Source organism: Cnephaeus nilssonii (assembly GCF_951640355.1).
Source record: "Cnephaeus nilssonii genome assembly, chromosome: 7".
Taxonomy (NCBI): Eukaryota; Metazoa; Chordata; class Mammalia; order Chiroptera; family Vespertilionidae; genus Cnephaeus; species Cnephaeus nilssonii.
In genome coordinates this window covers 82,580,572-82,594,984 of record NC_137078.1, presented here as the reverse complement: position 1 = coordinate 82,594,984, position 14,413 = coordinate 82,580,572, and the positions used below count along the sequence as shown (strand labels likewise).

Sequence of the window (14,413 nt, the reverse complement as noted above, 5' to 3'; positions counted from 1 at the left end):
GGACGACCAGCCTCCGCTGTTTTCTTCTCTTTTGTAGCAGCTAGGACAGATCCTCACTGAGGAATGAAACAGCACATAATGGTAAAGAGAGCCCGGCATTCCCTATAGAAAAGCTGCACAGGAGGGACAGCAATGATCCCACGCAGGAGAGACTGGCCTGAGCAACATGGGGACAGGCACAGTGTGTTTCCTGAACTTTCTGTCTGGTCCGCCTGTCTCCTTCCTTCTGCTGCCAAGCATGCCTTCCCCTTCTCCCTTCTTTCTCTCATTCTTGGCTTCTGCACCACGCTTGTCTTTTCCATCTCATTAATTGTTGCCCCCACCCTTGCTTTTCCCATTCTTGTGGCTGCCTTCTCATTCCTATGCTCTCTCACATCTGTGCTCACACTCACCCCACTTTTGACCATTGCTCTCTTACTGCTGGCTTCCTTGCACTGGCCCCATCCTCTGTGTGCTCACACTCACCTCGATTGTACGTGGACTCTCTTGAACACATGCATGCTCTCCCTCTCACGCTCCCCTTGCCCTCTCACTCTCATTCAATTGACCCTGACTGCTTGCTCTGGTTTACCCTAATGAGCGCTCTCCCCCTATTTCTGACCTCTTTCCAGTCTCCCCACAGCCTCTCCTAGTCCCACTCTCCCTTGACTGACCTCACTCTGCATTCCCCTCCTTTGCTCCAAGTGCTCTAGATCTCTCTCAGTGTGGTCACCCCGACCCTAACCTTAGTCCCCCCGCCCCAGCAAGCACATCCTGTCTCCTTCATTCATAAGCATGCCACACTCTCACACTCTAGCATATGCTTCCTCCATCCTCCCTGAGCCCCACCCCCTGTTCTCTCTGTTCTGGCTGAGGCTTTGCCCTCTCTTTCAGTCACTCATGCAAAGCACAGAGGAGGGAAGGACAGACTCTGCCTAGAGGATAAGGATACACTTGAAAGGATACCTGACATTTTTACTGCCTGAATCCACACTTCCTCTGCTTTCACAGCATATTGCTGCCCTGTCCCACCTTCCATACCTTGTCAACCACTTCTCAACAATGGAGCACCTACCATATGCAGGGCATTCTTGTTAAGTACTGGGAATAGAAAAACATAGGAGACACGAATCCTAATTTTAAGGTGACTTAACTTCAGTACCTTCCATCAGTGGAGCCTATACTAATAATACTGATCATTTATCGAGCACCTACTATGTGTCAAGCACTACAGTAGATGCTTTATACATATATACTAGAGGCCCGGTGAACGGAAATTCGTGCACTGGCGGGGGGGGGGGGTCCCCTCAGCCCAGCCTGTGCCCTCTCACAGTCCAGAAGTCCTCAGGGATTGTCCTAAGCTGCAGTCTGGCCCTCTGTGGGAGGCGACTGGACGGGCCCATCAGGGGATGGTGCCGGCCCTCCCCCCCATCGCCCCTCAGCTGCCACCCCTGCATCGCCATTCCCTCTCTCTGCCCGCTGGAACACACCTTGGCTGGCCTGGTGCTGCTTGCTCGCCAGCCCGCTCCCCCCCCATCCACTGGTTGTTCTGCCGTTCGGTCGATTTGCATATTATGCTTTTATTGTATAGGATACTCATGACCTCCCTTACAGGATAGGTATTATCTCAATTTTGTCAATGAAGCATCAAAGTAACTTATCTAAGGTCATCCCAGAACTAGGATTCAAAACCAGGTCTGACTCCAAAGCCAGAACTCTTCCCAAACTATGCCCTTTGAAAGTTCACCTATATTCTTGCCTTGAGCCATTACTGTAATGACATTGGGCCAAGTCCATATCAGAGCATACTAGATTTTCAGAGGTGAAAAGGAACCAAGATTACTGAATGTAATCCCCTAATTATTAAGTAATGTCTATTAAATATTTTATACTGACAAAATAATCTTTTATATATAATGTATACATAAAAGATAATAGGCATGTGAATCTACCAGTCAGTCCAAGAAATCAAAAGTTAGCATTATCTCCCTTGTCTTTCCTATGCAAAAACTGACGTCCAGGTTTTGGGAAAGTGACTCAATCCAGGACGTAGGGCTACTTGGAGTCTCCTCCAGAAGCATGACCATGGGAGGCACCCTCCCAACACTGACTGGACTCGTGGTGGTGACTTAGTCAACCAGAAGGTTGAGGTTTGCCCTGAGGAGGAATCTGAAGCTGCTACATGTCACTTTCTCATTGGTTTTCCAGGAGAAGGGAACTTGGGTAGAAAAAACAAAAATTAGGTGGCATGGACCTATATAGTAGCTTTCAAGCCTTTTCTACTACAGTTCCCCTCTTTGAAGCCAAGCTTGTAGGACCTTCCTACTCCTACCTTCCTCAGCCTCAAAGCTCTGGTCTGGGGGGAGTGGCAGAGGTCAGAAGCCTCAGTGAGGGCTACTGAGGTATCTGTGGCCTCTCATGACACCCCAACCCTGTGGCCCCACATTAGAAAGTCTGAACCCTTAAACTCAATATCTAGGCTTTAAGCATTTTACACACCCCTTTTCAATTTCCTTTTAATTCCTACTCTTATTCCTCCCTTTTCCTCCTTCTAACTAGTTCCTGATTTCTCCCCCAAGGCCACCCATCCCTGTGGACTCCCACTATGAACCACAGCCAGATCTGATTAATGGCTCACATCCAGAACTGGAAGTCTGCTTTTCTCCGGATTCCAACTCACTGTGTGGTTTTGTGTGAACCCCAGCTCTGAAGGCTGTGATTCTTAGTCAATTCCCCCTCCCAGTCACAGGAGACCACTTTGAATGATGTGCTGACTGTAACTGGCTTGGCTAGTGATCTTATTACAGGTCTCTGCTGCCCACGGGGCCAGAGACCAGCAGCTGGAGAAATGCTGATGGGCCTGCCCTCCCAGGAGCCGCCAAGTCTAGGGAACACTGGGCCTTTGTCCCGGGGTCAGGGGAATCCATTAGCTGCGGATTACAGCTGTGACAGAGGTTCCAGGGAAGTGGAGGGGATACTGAGCACAGCTCTCCAGCTGGAGCTTAAAGCCCAGGAGTGAAGTGGGCTGGGTTTTCCTCATGCAATCGGAGACTGGCAGGAAATGAGAGGTCTAGTCTGCCCACAAAGGCTGCTGGTGTTATCATTCTTGCAGTGGCTTGTGTATGGAGACTCTGAAAAGGCAGGGTGATGGGGTTCCTTTGCTATGGCTCTGCCTCTCCTCTGAGGTTGCTTCTCTGTCTGAGGTATAAGTCAATAATAATAGTGTTCAGGCTCTCTAGACTTTGGGACCAGAGGGCAGACCACCTTACACCCCCATTTGCCGCACAAACATAAATATCCTGATTTGCACCAATCCAATTGCGCCTTTGGCAGCTGTCTGAGGCTACTGATACATTGGAAACAGTCCAAATGGATTCAGGTCAAGCCCCCTCAAAAAGTTCTCCCTACCCCCAATCCTCTGCTTGTTGTCTCCTTCAGTGTCACTAGAAAGCAAAGTAAGTAAAAGAGGGCCAACAAAGATAGAAATAAAGGACGAGAAGTTAAAACTGACCATGCAGTCTTAGCCAGCAAAATAGTCTGGTTTCATTGTGAAATAGACCCCCGCATGTTTACATGGATATACTTTTTCTGAAACCTCCTTGTTTTCTTCATAATTTATAGAAGGCAGATTGTGTCAAGTGTTTCTATAAGCTGGCTTCTGGTTGTTTGAAGAATATGGAGAAGAAAAAAGGGGATTTGGGCACTTTTGGAAGGAAGTTAAAGCCATGTGATGCAAATGTGGAGTGTTTAGGGAGTGAGACTCAGCAGCGTTAAGTCTCCCTGCTCTGAGACACGGCAACTATTCAGCCTGCATCTTTCTCTGTAAGGGGCCAGATAGTAAATATTTTAGGCTTTGCCAGCATATGGTCTCTGCCATGACTACTCAACTCTGCTGGGCAAACACAGCCGTAGATAAGTTGTAAGTGGAGTGTGGCTGTGTTTCAATAAAATATGAGTTACAAAAATATGTGGTGGGCTGTTTTTGGCCTGTGGGCTGTAGTTTACAGGCTCCCTGTCTGTGGCAAACCCGTTTTTATATATCAGCCACATGGCAGACAGTGTGCCTGCAGCACAGGCTTTTGTGTTAGAAAGACCTGGGTTCAATTTCTAACCACCACCCTAGTATCCTTGGGCAAGTTACATTCTTTTGGGAATGAGGGCACATTTCCCTCATGCGGTGGTTCTGTGGATTAAATGAGATGTCTGTAGAGCACTGAGGACAATACTCAGCAATCGGTATATATATACCGATTTCAGAGAGGAAGGGAGAGAGAGAGAGAAACATCAACAATGAGAGAGAATCATTGATAGGCTGCCTCCTGCATGCCCCACACTGGAGATCAAGCCTGCAACCTGGGCATGTGTCCTGACCGGAAATCGAATCCAAACAGCTTTCTCTGAATACAAAGCTCCTCCTCTTCCTTTTAAATATGCCGCCTCCCTGAGACTGCCCAGCACATGGCGCCTCCCTGAGACTGCCCAGCCCATGGCGCCTCCCTGAGACTGCCCAGCCCATGGCGCCTCCCTGAGACTGCCCAGCCCATGGCGAGCTGTCAGGAAAGGCAGGTGTCCTCATCCCTTCTCTCCGAAGGACTCTCAAGCAGTTGCTTTCAACTTGTTTTCCTTTTCAATTCAATAGTTAAAAATTCTTTTATAAACCCTGCTGGCAGGACCAACCATGTATGTACATCTGTGAAAATACTAGGGGTTAATATCCTAAATTTATAAAGAACTCATATTACTCAACATCAAAAAACAACAACAATCCAAGATCATAAGCTGTAGTGCCATAAGCCAGAAGAGTCTGAATCTAGAACCCATGTCCCAGTTGTAATATTGGAATGCCTTGAGTGTGGAGAAGGGAAGACTAAAAAATTTGGGCTTTTAATCCTTTATCATTATTGAGCAGGCTTGATTATAAGCTTTTCACCAGAGTTTAAAAAGCACCATTCTCAAATCTCAGAAATTCTTCCTAAGAAAAGAAAAAACAAACCACCTTCAGGTACAACTGGGATAAGTGATAACCAGAATAGACTTAGCCATAGAGTGTGTGTGTGTGGGGGGAGGGAGGGTGTTTAGATATGTGCACTCCTGTATTTATGTATGTTGGGAAGGGAGAGGGAAAGCAAGAGACTAGAAGCCAGTTAGTGACTACTATTACCAGATTAAATTCCTCATTTACCTCCAAGCTCTGTGCAGTAAAAGTGCTTTAGAAATCCAGAAAGTAAGTGATCAACCAACATTCTTCCTGGAGCTATTGTCATGCAATGATTGATTCATCAGTTCTCAAGGTACTGTCTTTGGATTAGTATTAGGACTACATTACATGGTGAACAGGCGTACAGCTTGAGATTTCGGCTTCCTCTCCCCACCTCCTCCTCCCATCTCGTTGGGCCTCACTGCTTTGGCCCAGTCCACCGTTAGAGGACTCCGCCATTCCTAAGAGGCTTCCTCCTGCTCTGCTTCTGCCCTAGCAACTTGTCAAGGCGGCTGTTTCAGAGCTTTGGTTTCACAAAGCAATTCAGAGTCCCCTAGGCCCAGCTCTGGGGCCTTCTTTCCCTCATTTGCCCCAAATAATGGCCTCTAATTGCGATTAACATTCCTCTGTGGCAGAAACACGCTGCATGTCTGTGGTTGGCCTCTGATCTGCTGTGGCCACCAGCCTTTTGCTTCCCATTGTGTTTGGAATGCTATGTTCAATTCCATTTCATACCCTACATTTGCTTGTCCTCTCTCGGCATACCTGTTGGCGTTTAACTTCTGGCGTTTCTAACCCATTCTGTTACTCTTTGCAAGGCAAAACTATCTAAATGGGGTAGATCCCCTTAAATCTTCCACTCTTTCCAGGCAAGTATAAGTTTACCCTACTTATTTTCTCATATTTATAACACTTAGTTAATGTTGATAGCTAGAATAGGCTGAAGTGGGACTTTGGAGTGGAAATTGTAAGGAGATAGATTTCAACTAAAAAAGAAAAAGAAGTACTTACTAACAAGCGGAGTTGTTGAGAAGTGGAGTGGGCTGCTTTGTGAAGCGAGTTTCATGTCAGAGGAGCCATCGGAGCAGAGGCTGAGCAGCCGCGCGGCAGGCGTGACTCATGCAGCGTTGCCTCCAGGATCTCTTTAACACTAGTTGTGAGTAGGTCCATGAAAACTATTTTACTGGATGCCAGAAATCCAACTGAGATTTTAAGCTTATTTTTAAACAAATACATTTAAATATTCTAAATGCTAATCTTGTTTTTCAAGCTGTAGCACAGCTCCTAATGTCTTCGTCATTCTAGTTACTAACAAAAAGAGCAGATTCCATTAGTATGAACTTCCTGATTCTCATCATGGAGAAACTACTGTTCTTATTTCCTGGATGGAGCTGCTACAAAGTGGCAATGTGTTTTGGACTCTCAAAAGACTGGTTAACCTCACAAATAGCTCACCATCTACCCACCCACCCACTCACCACCCACCCATTCATCTATCCATCCATTTGTCCATCCATCCATCATCCTTTCCATATTTATTGAACAATTATTATGTGCTTGGCATTGAATGGAATACAAAAATGATTCAATACTAACACTGTTCTTAAGGGGTTAACAGTTGAAGAGGAGAAATAAGAAAAGTACACAAATAAATATGACAGGAGTCAGAAAACTTTTTCTGTAAAGGGCCAAATAGTAGGTCATTCAGGCTTTGCAAAGCATATATGGTCTCTGTTGCATATTCTTAGTTGACCCTCCCCCTCCCAATCATTTAAAAATGTAAAAGCCATCCATTCCAGGACGTTACATAAACAGCTTATGGGCTGGACTTAGCCTTTGGGCCCTAATTCACTGACCCCTGAAAATGTAATAAGGTATAAAGAGATAACCTTCAGTTGAATCAGCTAGAAGTATCATTAGAGGTAGGTCTTTAAAGATGAGTTTGATTAGGACTTTGGAAATGGGGAGGGAGGATTCTAGGTGGAAGGAGGACAATTATACATTGTCTCCCATTTTCTATTCTTAAGAGCAGAGGTTTTCAAAGGGTAGTATCACCTGGGAACTTATTAAAGACTAGAGGCCTGGTGCACCAGATTCGTGCACTGAGGGGGGGCATGTCTCTCAGCCTGGCCTGTGCCCTCTCGCAGCCCGGGACTCCTCGGGGAATGTCCGCCTGCTGGTTTAGGCCCGATACCCCTGGGGATCGGACCTAAGCTGGCAGTCAGACATCCCTCTCGCAGTCCGGGGCTCTTGCAGTTGACCCCTCACTCCTTACTGCCTGCCTGCAGCCTGCAGCGGTGGTGGGAGAGGCTCCCACCACCGCTGCTGTGCTCGCCAGCCAGCCGTGAGCCCGGCTTGCTGCTCCTTAGCGCTGTCTCAGAGGCGAGACACTGCTGGGCTCATCAGCTGCGAGCCCAGCTTCTGATTGAGTGGCGCTCCCCCTATGGGAGCTCACTGATCACCAGGGGGCAGCTCCTGCGTTGAGCGCCTGGTGGTCAGTGCACGTCATAGCAATCGGTCATCCTCCATTCAGTTGATTTGCATATTATGCTTTTATTATATAGGATACAAATTCTCAGGTCTACAGTGGTTCTCAAACATTAGCATACATGAGAATCACCTGGAGGTTTTGGCAAAACAGATTGCTGGGCCCTGCCCACAGATTTCTGATACTGCTGGTCCAGGGACCATACTCTGAGACCCCTGTCTTGAAGAATCTCTGTTATATCTGCACACAGGGCACGATGCTTAGCAGAGTACCAGCTTCATTCCATTTAGTGTACGTGCTCAGAAAGGGACCTTGAGCCATTGTAAATTGGTGATGACTTTTCTCTCCGGGGCAAGAGCTTGTTAGGCTCACCTACGGAGGCAGCAGGTCCCTGTGATGGCTGTATGGTTGGGAGGAGATTCCCTTCTGAGTCCTGGTTCCTGGCATACATTCTGTCTTGCTCCTGATACCTCCAGACATTCATTTATTCCTCCTCACTTGGAGTCACTCTCATATATGAATTATTATGCCTTGTTCTGGTATGTATTTTTGCCACTGCTACAAAATGGTCCCCCTGCATTATGCCAGGGACTACCTTCTTTAATTAGTGGAGGAAAAAGACAGTGTTTCTATTTTACCTTTTGAATTAAATGACTTCTAAAAAGTCAGATGTGGAGCTCAGAGAGGCTGAGTGGAGGAGGGGGGTAGGAGAGAGAGAGGACACAGAGGAACCTCAGAGGAGGCTACAGGCAATCAGACACAGGAGGAGTCATTAATCTGGCAGACAATGAATGGCAAAAGGCAATTAGCTTGCCGGGGGTTGTAGCAAGCCAATGAAGATGCAGTATGGTAACTGAGGGTCTAGTGTAAGGGCAAGGTCATTACTAGGGAACTCAAAAGGAGGACAAGGTAAAGGAGGTTAGAGGTGGGAAAGCCATCTGGTCCAACAGGAAGGGAAAGGAAAGGGCTCCTGGTCGCATGGATATTAATGATCCAGTGGGAGTGTCCAGGTGTAGCTGTACACGTGTCAGGGCTCTGCATACCATCTTGAAAATGAACTACTTCACCTCTCTCTCTCACTCTTCATCCTCTGCCAAGTCTAACCAGGCAGAAAGGTAGGCTGAGGATCGGCTGGCTGAATAACAGGACCACACACCCAAACAGTGGCAGAGTTTTCACAGATACAATTCTAAACTTCAGGTTGGGGCTCCCTTCCACATTTCAAAGCATGCTCGTTTTCTCTCTGTCACACGCCTCATTCCCATGCGCATTCTCACATTCTGTTCCTCTCAGGCACGCTGCAGGCACTCTAATGGATTCCTCTGCCTATACATGTTCTCCAGACACATTTATTTATCCGCACTTGGGTAATTCTCATATATTAAGTTCTACCTCCTGCTTCTAAAAATCACTTCAAATGTCAAAGTTGCTTCCATAGCTTCTGTTCCTGCTGCCTGCAGGAGCTGCTAGCTTTGTCATCCTTATAAAAAAGGAAAATGTACCAATATTGGCTTGACTGCATAAAGAGCCCAACCCAAAGCAGATTGTCCTACCGTGGGATGCAGGTTTGTGGCTGTGGCGTCCACGCCTTCAAGACCATCCCATTTATCTCTCTTTGTTCCACTCCCTCTCTCTTCCTGCACAACGCTGCAATCACACACATACTCTGGGTTGGGGAAAAAAAAGGCCAGCCTAATTTCCTGATGATTATGTTGTTACCTAGCAACAGCCAATCAGAGACTGAGCTTTTTGCCTGCAGTATTTCATGCAAATAGTTTGGAGAAATTGCAGGGTAACCCAGACTGCTTAGTCTGTCCTCTCAAGGGACACATTACAGAATAAAACCAACCCAAGAGGGGACTATTGAAGCCAGGCACGTGCCTCAGATAGCAGGCCATCTGATCTCTTTTCCTCATGCCTTCTGCTCTGTGCCTCCCTAACAAAAGCATGGGAGTTCCACAAAGACACTTAGGGAGGTCAAAAAGTTGAGAAGAGGCTCATCAGCAGCCATTCTTTACCCTGGATCTCTGCACTGATAACCGGAGCCCAGAGCAACCTCTGATACTCTGAAACCCTACCTTCCCGGGAAGGCAAAGAACCCTGCATTCTCAGTAGTTGTCTGTGGAGGACATGGAGGAGAAACCTCCACAGCCATTCTGTTCAGAAAGAAGCTGGCACTTCTAGCCTGATTCAAGAGCCTCATCTATGCCCACGCTGGCCTGTCTCACATGGGGAAACCCATTGTTTACAACTGCATTCCTCCTGCAAATCCTCATTCAAATGGTTGAAAAATGAGAGAAGACCCCTTAAAGAGATGTTGTTTTCCCAACAAGCACTGAGCATTTGATGTAGAATACTGTCAGGAGCCACACATACAACTCTCTGCAAGGCCCAGGGACCTGGACTGATACCACTCAGGTCTGGGCTGATACCGTAAGAGGTAGACTCAGAAGACAGAGGGTTCAGGCCCGTCTCCTCTTTGGGCCTGGCCAGGCTTCAGATGGTAGGAATCAGATTTCAGTAGTTTGTTTTGTTGTTGACTCCTTGCTCCGTAATCCAGATTGAAAGCAAGAAAAACCGTGGCCTCAGCTGCTGGATAGCTCCTCACTGTTTCTTAATATGGACTCTAGCCAGCAGTTTTGCAAAGTTTGGCTACACAGGAACAGTGAATAGGCCCCTATCCTCTTAACCTGTAGTTTTTACATGTTTGTAAGACAAGAGATAATTATAGTCCAGTCATTACAGGAAGGTGACAGCTCTGCAGCCTCTGACACTCACAGCTCAGCCATCCAGAGCCGTGTTGTGGCACCTAAGAAAGGAGCTGTCAGTCTGCTTTGTTCAGGAAGGCGGAGCTAAGGAATTCTACCCATCTGGAGGGCTGCGTGCCTCCATCCCCACCCTGGTCCTATGGTAAATGCAGAAAATTCATGGAGTTAGGCACTCCTTCCTCATAACCTTGGAATGCATATTATAAACCCCATTTTACAGAAGAGAAACTGGTGAGTGATGTACTCAGGTTATACAGTTACAAAGTAGCAAAACTGGGGTTAAAAAGCAAGTCTTTTCGCTCTAAAGTCTGTATTGTGATGTCCAGATCATTCTAGATTGTGCCCAAGTCTTTAGAGCAGTAAAAACAGGACAGCAACAGAAAGCCACTTTTACAGTAAAAAAAAAAAAATCAAAAAAAAATCAATCTTTTGCATTTATTATTGGTATCCAAAGATCTTTCATCTGTAGTTAAACGTTAAACCTTGAGTGGTGACTCTTACCTCTGGCCACACATTAGAGCCACCAGACAAGCATATCAGAAATATTCATGCCTGAGTCCCACTCCAGACCAATTAATTAATTAGAAATTTCTGGGGGCGAGCAGAGAGGCAGTGTTTTTCTATCCTCCCCCCCCCCCCACCACTATATTGTTCTTCTTTTTTATTTTCTAATCCTCACCCGAGGCTATTTTTCTTTTTTTTGTTAGTCCTCAGCCGAGGATATTTTTCTATTGATGTTTAGAGAGAGGGAAAGACAGAAAGAAATATCTATGTGAAAGAAACATATCAGTTGGTTGCCTCCTGCATTTGCCCTGACCAGGGCCAGGGCTGGGGAGGAGCCTGCAACTGAGATACACGTGCCCTTAACTGGAGTCGAATCAGGGACATTTCGGTCCGCAGGCTGACGCTCTATGCACTGAGCCAAACCGACTAGGGCAACATTGTTCTTTTTAAAAAAATATGTCTTTATTGATTTTAGAGAGAGAGGAATGGTGAAGGAGAGATAGAAACAGTGATGAGAAAGAAATATTAATTGGCTGCCTTCTGCACACCCCCCCTCCCCCAACTTCCCCAACCCCGCACTGGAACTGAGCCTGCAACCTGGGCATGTGCCCTGACTGGGAATCCAACCAGCGACCTTTTGGTGCATGGGATGATGCTCAACCACCTGAGCCACACTGGCAAGGGCAGAGCAGTGTTTTTAAAAGCTTCTGAGGCCTAGCCAGTTTGGCTCAGTGGATAGAGCATGGGTCTGCAGGCCGAAGGGTCCCAGGTTTGATTCCAGTCAAGGGTCCTGGTCAAGGCTCGTGCAGAAGGTAACCAATGTATTTCTCTCACATTGATATTTCTCTGTGTCTTTCCCTTTCTCTTCCACTCTAAAATTCAATGGAAAAAAAAATATCCTCGGTGAGGATTTAAAAAATAAAAAAGTAAAGCTTCTGAGGAAGAGCACAACTTTCTTATAAAGCTAAACATACACTTACCCTAGAACTCAGAAATTTCATTCCTAGGAATTTCTTCAAGTGAAATGAAAACACAGGTCCATAAAATGGCTTGTACTAGTACAGCCCTAGCCGGTTTAGCTCAGTGTATAGAGTGTCAGCCTATGGACTGAAAGGGTCCTGGGTTCAATTCCAGTCAAGGGCACATGCCCGGGTTGCAGGCTCAATCCCCAGTAGGGAGTGTGCGGGAGGCAGCCAATCAATGATTCTCTCTCATCATTGATGTTTCTCTCTCTCTCTTCCTCTGTGGGGGTAAAAAAAAGAGTCTTGTACAGACCAGTTCCTAGCAGCTTTATTCATAGTAGCTAAAAAACTGTGATATATCCATTCTCTGGATACTGCTCAGCAATAAAATGGAACAAATGATTGATATATGCAACAACGTGGATCAGTCTCAGAAATGCTCTGCTGGATGAAAAACACCTTACACATATACAAACGGAATGGTTCCATTTATATGAAAGTCTAGGCATCGGAAAAGTTAATCTATGGTGGAAAAAATCAGAGTGATGGCTGCCTCTGGCAGTGGGGAGTGGGGCCGGGGAGTGACTTGGAGCGGGGCAGGAGGGAACATCTGGGTGATGGCAATGTTCTACATGTTGATAGGGGGTTGTATTACATTGGTGTATACATCTGTCAAAACTTAGAGAATGGTGTACTTCAGATTTGTGCATTTCACTGTACGCAAATTTTACCTCAAATTGAACTCTAGTTAGTGATATGCACGCTGACATGTTTAGGGGTGAAATACCAGTTTACTGATGCCTGCAATTTTCTTTGAAATGCATAAAAAAGAAATAAGATGGATTGGTGAATGGACAGAGAGATGGATAGTTGGACAGATATGTGATAAAACAAGTATGGTAAAATGTTACTTGTAAAATCTAGATAACATACACATAATATTCACTGCATAATTTTTTTTTAACTTTTTGGTATGTTTAAACATTTTCATAATAAAATTTTGGGAAAAAGCTCTCCAGATGATTCCAATGAGCAGACATCAGGATAAAAGATAAATTTCAGTTATCTTAGCTTAAAAGTATGATATGAATAATGTTGTGCTATTAATCTTCAGAGATAAGTACAATCACTACCCCCCAACACAGACACACATACACAAAAAGAAAAAACACACACCTGAAACCCTGGAATAAATGTCCATGCTGAAATAAAACTTCCCAGAGTTCGGCTAAATCTTGTGGCCACACTATGGCCTACGTCACACTGGATTTAAATAGGACCAATCATTTGACATATTGTCTGATGGGACAAAATATTTGAAATCAGGACAGTTCTGGAAAATCTGGGCATTATGGTCATCATACAATAGTCTTCTCAGACTCTGTAATTTTCTTTACTCCATTCCCCCCCTGGCAGACCACAAATCCACAGGGATAATGCAAGTCTCTAAACATGTAGAGAAAGAAGCTGGTGTGTGGCACCCCAAAGGATCTGAATGGACAATTGATTTCAAGGTGGTGGGGAAAGAGTGAGGGGAGGAGTAAAAGGGGGAAATAATGCAGTCAAGTACAATATGGAGCCCCTATTCCCTGAGCTGCCCCATTTATTCTGCGTAATTGCTTCATTTCCACTGGCAGTGCATCTCAAAATGAATTTCATTACTGGTGCCTTGGATATCATATTGATTACCAGTTTCATCGATTGTTATCTTGCTAATTAGCATATAAATTAGCCATATGGGGGAGGCATTAGGCAAAATTGAATTTTCTCCTTAATCTTCTTTCAGAAGGTAAATGAAAATGGATGTGGACTGTGAGGGCCCATGGCCTTCCTAGGACACAATCTAAGTGCTGTTCACAGCCAAGGAACCCTCTTGCCATTAGACTGGTGGCAGTTTTAGAGTCTGACAATATCAAACATTGGGGAGGATTGGGAGCAATGGTAACTCTCATAAGAGACAGTAGAAGTGTAAATTTATATAACCGCTTCAGAAAACAGTTTGGCACTTCACAATAAAGTTGAGCATATCCTTATTCTATGACCCAGCAATTCTATTCCTGTGTATACACCCATCCTAGAAAAACTCTTACATAAGTTCATGAGGCAACTTACATGATCATGGTGGTGTTGCTATTGTGCCAAAAACTGGAAATTTCCAAGTGTCCATCAAAAGCAGAATGTAAAAACAAATGGTACTATAGTTCAATAGAATACTATACAACAGTGAAAATGAATGATGTACAGTCACATGTATCACCACAGACAATTCTGAAAAATAGAATGTTGAGTAGCAGAAAGACCCAGGAGAACAAATACAGTATGATTCTATTCATACAGAATTTAAAAAGTCAAAACTGAAAAGTATATTGTAAAAATAACAGTATATTGTTTACGGAATTACTTCTATCCGGTAAAACTATAGAGAAAAGCAAGAGAGTACTTCTCACAACAGAAGATACCTCTGGATGGATGAAGAAGGTAGATGCAACTAGGGAGGTGATCAGTAAACATTGTTCACTTCATAATTATTCCTTAAATTATATTCATACATATTATACGTTCGTTTGCATAAACATTTCACAGTAAAACCAATGAAAAAACGTATCAATGTCTGCTGACACAAAGGCACTATAGATGCAACGCGGAGACTGGCGCAGATCTATTCCTCTACTGCTAAAATGACTTCCACGGAGGTCAAAGACTGTAATGTCACTAAATCTAACACACATTTTAA

The 14,413-nt window shown here is 45.1% G+C and overlaps 2 protein-coding genes across 6 annotated transcripts in view; one reads left to right on the top strand and one right to left on the bottom strand.

Annotated features, from left to right (window-relative positions):
• The window catches only part of LOC307102653 (toll-like receptor 12), a gene marked incomplete at its 3' end in the record, with an annotated part of 89,840 nt that overhangs the window by 37,926 nt on the left and 37,501 nt on the right, over nt 1–14,413 (top strand). The window lies entirely within an intron of this gene.
• PHC2 (polyhomeotic homolog 2) overlaps nt 1–14,413 on the bottom strand; it is a 78,954-nt gene that overhangs the window by 48,775 nt on the left and 15,766 nt on the right. The window contains exon 1 of one of the 5 annotated variants that reach the window (XM_079776364.1): nt 5,969–6,125. The exons of the other annotated variants lie outside the window; for them this stretch is intronic. The gene's annotated coding sequence lies outside the window, so the exon portion shown is untranslated. Of the gene's footprint in view, nt 1–5,968; nt 6,126–14,413 lie in introns of those variants that run through there. 5 annotated transcript variants of the gene reach the window in all.